Genomic DNA, 7,900 nt, shown 5'->3' on the forward strand with positions numbered 1-7,900 from the left:
TGTCTGTCTTTGCAACCCCCCCCCCCACACACACACACAGCCTCTGCCTAGGGAGCAGCTGACATCATTCTCCTCTCCCAACTGAAAATTCCAACTGCCTTGCGGGGGGGGGGTGAGTTTGAGGTGTGGAATGGAGTGTAGTCCAATCAGCTTCCATATGTAAATGACCTTGGAACGCTGGCCGGGACTGCACAAAGCAGCCAATGAACCCAGCCAGTGTCTTCCGAGTGGCAGTTTTTTCGGCCTAACACTAAAGGGGCCAATTTTAGAATTCTGGCACCCAAAACTCTTTTATAATAAGGGAGAGATACCTGTGTATTGGTAGTCATTCCTAACAATGTCCTTGTTCCTGCTTGAACCATCGCTTTGAAATAAACCTTGCTTTGAATCAAACGTGGAGTTATTTCGAATGCCTGGGGATCCAACAAAGTGACTTAAAAAAGGGAATTGGGCAGATTCATGGAGAAGAGGTCAATCAGTGGTTACTAGAGAAGAAGAAGAAGAAGAAGAAGAAGAGATTGAATGTATACCCTGCCCTTCACTCGGAGTCTCAGAGCGGCTTACAAACTCCTTCCCCTCCCCACAACGGACACCCTGTGAGCTAGGTAGGGCTGAGAGAGTTCTTTCGAAAACGGCCCTTGAGAGAAGAGCTCTGAGAGAACTTATGACTGACCTAAGGTCACACCAACAGCCGCATGTGGAGAAATGGGGAATCAAACCTGGTTCTCCCAGATTAGAGTCTGCACACTTAACCACTACACCAAACTGGCTCCTACCAAAGTAGCCACGGTAACGAAAGGCAATCCCCACATTCAGAAGCAATAAACCTTCCAACAGCAGTGCCGGGAGGTAACATCATGGGAAGAAGGACTCAGCCTGTATGCCTGGCTTGGTGGTTCTCCGGGGCAGCTTGCAGGCCACTCCCCCTGTGTCCAGCATGGCAGCTTCTCTCACCCGAGTAGGGCCTTCTGCAGGCGATGCCCTGCAAATGGGCAAAACTGACAACTGTCCACACATGCTCATTCCCTGTTGTGGCTGTCACCTTGTGGAATGGCCTGCCTGATGAGGTCTGGAAGGACCCCACTTCCTTGGCACCTCACAGACTGCGCGAAACCGAATTATTCAGCAAGGCATTTTTAACACAGGTAATAGGGTGATACTATAACACAGTGATGGCGAACCTTTTAGAGACCGAGTGCCCAAACTGCGACCCAAAACCCACTTATTTATCGCAAAGTGCAAACACGGCAATTTAACCTGAATACTGAGGAGCTGCGGTGGCTCAAGTGGTTAAGACGCTGAACTGCAGGCTGTGGAAGGTCAGTAGTTCAGCAGTTCAAGACCCGGGTGCCGCATGATGGAGTGAGCTCCCATCTCTAGTTCCAGCTCCTGCCAACCTAGCAGTTTGAAATCAAGGAATTGCAAGTAGATAAATAGGTACCACTCCGGTGGGAAGGTAACAGCGTTCCGTGCACTTTGGTGTTTAGTCATGCTGGCCACATGACCACGGAAACGTCTTTGGACAGCGCTGGCTCTTCGGCTTTGAAACGGAGATGAGCACAGCAACCCTAGAGTCAGATTCGACTGGCTTTCGAGCAAGGGAACCCTTTACCTTTACCTTTACTGAGGTTTTACTTTAGAAAAAACAACTCATCCATTAATTTAAGAGGATCCAAACAAAGTAAGGAAAGCAATCCCAAATGCTTTCATTGACTTAAAATTATTTGGCAGAGAATTCGACTCTTTAAAATTCGATGGCACGCGTGCCCACAGAGAGGGCTCTGAGTGCCACCTCTGGCACCCGTGCCATAGGTTCGCCACCACTGCTGTAACAGAATGGTTTAGAAAGATACTCTAAAGAAGGAAAAGAGATTACGGACTCTATGAATGTGCACTGTACGTACTATCTGTTGCTGCCAGTATTATCCTACTATAACATTTCTGCACAATTTGGCATGCGACTTTGTTTCAGCTTCGTCTCAGATTTCTGTTTGGTTTCAGATGTCTGCAGTCCTAACCCTACTAAACTGCTTACTGGATGTCCCGTTCTGTTGATTGTATTGACTTACACTATGTAATCTGCCTTGGGTCTCACGGAGAAGGGTGGACTACGAATAATTGGGCTTCCCTTCTCTTTGGGCACGTGTTTCTCTCTAAGCCGAAGAGATCCTAAATTGCAATCCAATTATAACGAAGTTCTTCAAATATACAATTTGGATTTGCCAGCTGTTGTCCGAGTAGCCTCTCAGGCGGACTTTAATGATAGGGCGCTAATATATACATACGATGCTGCTTTAGGCAGGAAAGTCATACTAGAAACTAAATTTTCACCTTGGTACAAATCTATTAAATTGGATCGTCTCAGGGCACGGTATCTGCCCAAGATTTCCTTTTTTAAAAATTACACTCAGCTTTTACATCCATTCGCTTTCCAACAATGCAAACGGCTATGCTTGAAGGTCGCGACTCCCAAACACCAATTGCTCAGTGACCCTGCATAGGTGGAGGTCCAGATCCTGAAGACCTGTGCCCTTATTTGTTGGCCTGTCTACTTTACTCGGGAGCCATGGTGGCTCAGAGGTTAAGACGCTGAGCTGCAGATCGGTAGCTCTGCAGTTCAAGACCCATACATACATAGATATGTATGAGGTACTCAAATAGATAAAACAGTGATGTAGAATAACCTACCCCACTATGTAAATTTGTGCTTGTTATGTATGTTTGTTTTGCCCTATAAAATACAAAAAAGACCCAAGTGCCGTGTGACGGAGTGCGCTTCCGTCTCTGGCCCCAGCTCCTGCCAACCTAGCAGTTCGAAAGCAAGAAATTGCAAGTAGGTAAATAGATACCACTTTGGTCAGAAGGTAACAGCATTCCATGTGCCTCAGTGTTCAGTCATGCTGGCCACATGACCACGGAGAAGTCTTTGGACAGTGCTGGCTCTTCGACTTGGAAACAGAGATGAGCACCGCCCCCTAGAGTCGGGTTCGACTGGCTTTCGAGCAAGGGAAACCTTTTACTTTACTCAACTCCAAGGAAGAAATTCTTAAGTACAATCCTGGCCAATTTAGGCCATAGTACCATGATGGGAAAAGTTATATTTTCCCTTGCAGATGTGGAACCAGAGGTTTCTTAGAAGGCTGTCCTTTTTGCCCTAGCGGCAAAGAAAATTCGAGCTAAGCTAGTGTCAGTACAGGCCAGTTAAGGTTTTAATTCGTATTCAATAGACGTTTATGGGAGTTTTTCCTTTTCTTATGAAATAAGTTTTAGAATGTAATTTTTATAGTGCCTTAATCTGGTTTTACTGGACAGCATTCTATCGTATATTATTTCCTATTGCTTGTAATGGCCATTGGCCCTGTGCAATAAAATTGAACTGAACAAATAATGCAAATAAATAAATAGCTAGATAGAATGACCAATGGCCTGAGCTAGCAGGACATTTTGTATGTTTTTAATTCTTATGAGATGGCTGGCATCCTCATGGCACCATACTTCTTGGGATTCCTTGGAGGGAGACCATGAAAGTTTGGTGTTTGGGTGGCAAGAGTATGAGGGCTTCTGGAGTTCTGGCCCCACTGATGGAACTCCTGATGGCACCTGGGTTTTGGCCACTGTGTGCCACAGAGTGTTGGGCTGGAGGGGCCACTGGCCTGATCCAACACGGCTTCTCTTATGTTCTTATGAGGGGATTGGAGAAACATATGGAGCAGAGGTTCACCAATGGCTATGAGCCACAAGGTACAGATGGAACACTCTGTCTGGGGCAGTGATGCTCTGTATTCTTGGTGCTTGGGGGGGGCAACAGTGGGAGGGCTTCTGGAGTTCTGGCCCCACTGGTGGACCTCCTGATGGCACCTGGTCTTTTTGGCCACTGTGTGACACGGGTGGAAGCAGAAGTCCCTTGTGTCCTGCAGCTGAGATTGAAATCAGGCTCTGCACATGAGTAGATTGAGGACAACCTGTAACTGTAGGAGGGCAGCCATGCTGGTCTGCACTAGAAGAGGAGGAATAGGAAGAGATTGGATTTATACCCCAACCTTCACTTGGACTCTCAGAGTGGCTTACAATCTCCTTTTCCTTCCCCTCCCTACAACAGACACTCTGCGAGCTAGGTAGGGCTGAGAGAGCTCTTTCGAGAACTGCCCTTGAGAGAACAGCTCTGAGAGAACTTGTGACAGACCCAAGGTCACACCATCAGTTGCATGTGGAGGAGTGAGGAATCAAACCCAGTTTTCCCAGATTGGAGTCTGCGCTCTTAACCACACATGAAACAGAAATAAACAAAAAACATTTTGTCCTGGTGTTTAAAAGAAAGTAGTTTAGGTGCCAGTTGGTCTTCAAGGGAGGGGCATTCCACAGGCGAGGTGCTACCACTGAAAAAGCCCTGTCTCTGGTCACCAGGCACCTCACCTCTAAAGGCACATAAAGCAAGGCTTTTGAGGAATATCATCGCTGGCAGGCTAACCTAATAAGATTTTAAAGTGGGGGACCTGCAAGGAGTGCAAGACAAAAAAGGTGCTTTCACACATGCCGAATAATGCTCTTTCAATCCACTGTGCAACTGGATTTTTGTTTGCGGAAGGGATGGAAAAACCCACTTGCGAACAATCACTAAAGTGCATCAAAAGTAGAACGAAAGTGCACTGTTCCGCATGTGTGAAAGTGCATTAAAAGTGGGATGAAAGTGCACTCCTCTGCTTGTGTGAAAGTGCAGTCAAAATGGAATGAAATGGCACTATTCTGCATGTGTGAAAGTGCATTAAAAGTGGAACGAAAGTGCACTCCTCCACATGTGTGAAAGTACATTAAAAATGGAGTGAAAGTGCATTATTCCACATGTGTGGAAGTGAATTACAAGTGGAATGAAAGTGCACTAGTCCACAGGTGTGGAAGTACATTAAAAGTGGAATGAAAGTGCATTAGTCCGCATGTGTGGAAGTACATTATTCAGCATGTGTGAAAGTGCCTATGGAGTGGGGACATCAGATCCAACCATGTCCTTCCTGGCGGTAAACCTCTTTTTAATTTTTTAATTTTTTTTAACTGTTTATTTATAATTTTCAGTGTGCATCATATCATCGGTTTACATTTTTCATTCTTGTGGGGGAAGCGTGGCTGTTTGCCCTGGGGCAAACTAATGTGCGACTGAGAGATCAGACGTCTGGTTGAGGTCCCGTCGAGGTCCCATGGCTAGGGGGGAGGCGCCGATCACACCACAGGCAAAGAAGCGGGGCGGTGCGGCAAACGGGGTTGTTGTTTTGTTTTTTTACTTTTTAAAAGTGAAGTGTGTGCATGCTCCGTTGGGTGCTTGTGCGCATCCGTGGAGCCTTGGGGGGAAAATGACCTGTTTGCAAGGGGACATGGGCGGGCACCGGATGCCACCAGAAATGCGATCATACGCCCGCCCTTGCCCCGCGGTTTCTGGAAAGTAGTACCTCCGAGGCACTAGTTTTTTGCTGCGCATCTTTGGAGGGAAGCCTCGGTTGAGCCACGGGAGCTCTACGCTTCCCAGATGTGGTGGTGAGATCGTGCCCGGAAAATCCGCCTGTCTTCCGTCTCTCTAGCGTGGCTACTGTTCCGTGTGACCACAGCCATAGAACATTTTAGGCGGTAAACCTCTTGATGTAGGAAATGGAGATATGCCCTTAATGGAACAGATCTTGTTTCCCAGTTGCCAGTTAGGGCCACAGTCCGTGGGAGATGCAAGCCCACAGGATCTGAAGGTACGATCCTCAAACACTGATATGCAGCTCAGCTAGAGTGCTGCAACGAATGGATGAAGTCTAAGATGTGGACTGAGGAGGAATTCCCCACTCAGCCATGAAGCTCGGTGGGTGGCTTTGGGAAAATCGTTATCTCTCCGTCTAATCACCTCGCAGGCTTGTGTCGTAAGGATAAAAGCGATGAAGAGTTTCTTGCCCTAAGCCATTGGGAGCTGGATGGAAAAGAAATCATAATATGTATGAGTCCATACAAGAGAACTGATAAGGCTGGGTACGTCTCTCCCATCCTATATTTATTAATGTTTGGAATGGAGATATTTATCTGCATTAGAGATTCCCTGCTGAAAAAGCTATGTGAGCGTATCCCTCAATGCATGCTGGCCTGCTTGAATAATATCAAGGGTTAGCGAAGAGATCCGGGAAGTGCTTTTGCGCTTCACAGCACCGTGGGCTTTGCTGGGAGACCTGTAAAAAGGACCCAAAGGCGACAGGTATTTTGGATGAATTAGCTAGACACTTAAATGTCAGGGATCACCCATCAGCCGAAAATTCGCAACGGAAATCTAGAGAATTATAAATCCGAAATTTGCAAACCAATTGGAACTGCGTGGTCTATTGGACTAGGGTCTACGAGATCGAGGTTTGGATTCACACTCTGTCCTGGAAGCTCGCTGGGTTATCTCGGGCCGGTCACAGACTCTCATCCTGACCTACCTTACTGGGCTGTTGTGAGGATAAAATGGAGGGGAGGAGAATGAGACAAGCCGCTTTAGGTGCCCGTTGGGGAGGAAGGGGGGGGGAATAAATGAAGGAATACATGTTGGGTGTGTATGTTTTAAGATCTATGTGAGCAGTGGCTCAGCTGTGCCTCAGCACCCTAGTCAGGCCTGTAGCCTAAGTCAGGGGGCACTGATGTCACAAAATAAAAAATAAAATCTAAGTAATTTTTTTTTAAAAAACCTCACTTTTGCAGTGTTTGCATTCTGCTTGCCTATGTCGGGAAGCAAGCCATGCTTGCTGGGTGGCCCAGAGAGTCAGGAGTCCTCCAGGCGGCCCAGAGAGCCGGGAGGGGGGGCTGGATGGAAGTCGAGGGGGCCTTGGCAGGAAGTCGGGAGGCCAGGCCCCGAAATGCCCCACCGTAGCTACGGGCCTGATCCTGGTGCAACTGAGAGGTCGTTCCCACCGCACCACAGATAGAAAACCCACACGCCAGATTTGCCCCAGTGCAAATAAGCCTCTAGATGGGTCCCGTGCACCAAGTTCCAGATGTCCCCAGAACAGAATGCAGAGCACTAGCTGAGAACCGCCATGGCTTTGTATCGCTCATATCCTTTCCTTCTGTGCCTGTGCACTGAGAACTGCTGAAGGAGGGAGGGAGGGAGGGAGGGAGGGAGGGAAGGAGGGAGGGGTCTGCGATCAAAGGCTGCCTCATTAAGTCCAAGCCGAGCCTGGCACACAATTTATCTCCATTCCAGACTTCCCGTTGCCTTGATCATAGCGCTGAAAGGCCAGGCCCAGAACAAACGAATCCATGGTCATGTCGGAACAACATTTCTGCCGAGGGCGTCGTACCGCCTGTTGCAACACTGGCAACGTCATCCCATAATTACGTGGAAAAAAAACCCTGTTATTGTTGCAGGGAGAAAAGAGAGAGAGAGAGAGAAAGAGAAAGGGGGAGAGAGAGATGCACACACCCTGGGCTGGGCCCTGCTCTTCAAACTCAGCTGGATTTCGAGAATGGCTTCCCCGCTCTCCTCCCCAACCAATGACGCCATCATGATTAAAGGAAGCATCGCTGAGCCCCTTCCTCCCCTTTCATTTTTCCAAACCATGAATGGAAGTCTGTGTGACTGCTCAGGGTCCCACTAGGTTTGCCCACCTCCAGGCGGGGCCTGGAGACCACCTGGAATGACAATGGACCTCCATACAACAGAGATCCGTTCCCCCAGTGTTTTTTGAGTCTCTGGGCACCCTTAAAATCCTGACACCCGGTGCTGGGCAGAAAAACAAAATGGCTGCCGCGGGAGGCGGAGGTAACTACGAAATGGCAGGGAGTGAGGTTACGTATAGCTCTGACAGGAACTCTTCAGCATTTCAGGCAGAAGCCCCGTGTAACAGGATGCCTTTTAATCTGCCCAGCCAATCGGGTCTCCAGTGGCCAATCAGAAGCCCCA

The 7,900-nt window shown here is 48.1% G+C and overlaps 1 protein-coding gene across 2 annotated transcripts in view; it reads left to right on the forward strand.

Moving 5' to 3' along the window:
- Positions 1-7,900, forward strand: part of TRIM29 (tripartite motif containing 29) — a 66,325-nt gene that overhangs the window by 29,367 nt on the left and 29,058 nt on the right. The gene's annotated exons all lie outside the window — the stretch shown is intronic.

The sequence above is a fragment of the Gekko japonicus genome, unplaced genomic scaffold (genome assembly GCF_001447785.1).
Source record: "Gekko japonicus isolate JY-2015 unplaced genomic scaffold, Gekko_japonicus_V1.1 scaffold1205, whole genome shotgun sequence".
Lineage (NCBI taxonomy): Eukaryota > Metazoa > Chordata > Lepidosauria > Squamata > Gekkonidae > Gekko > Gekko japonicus.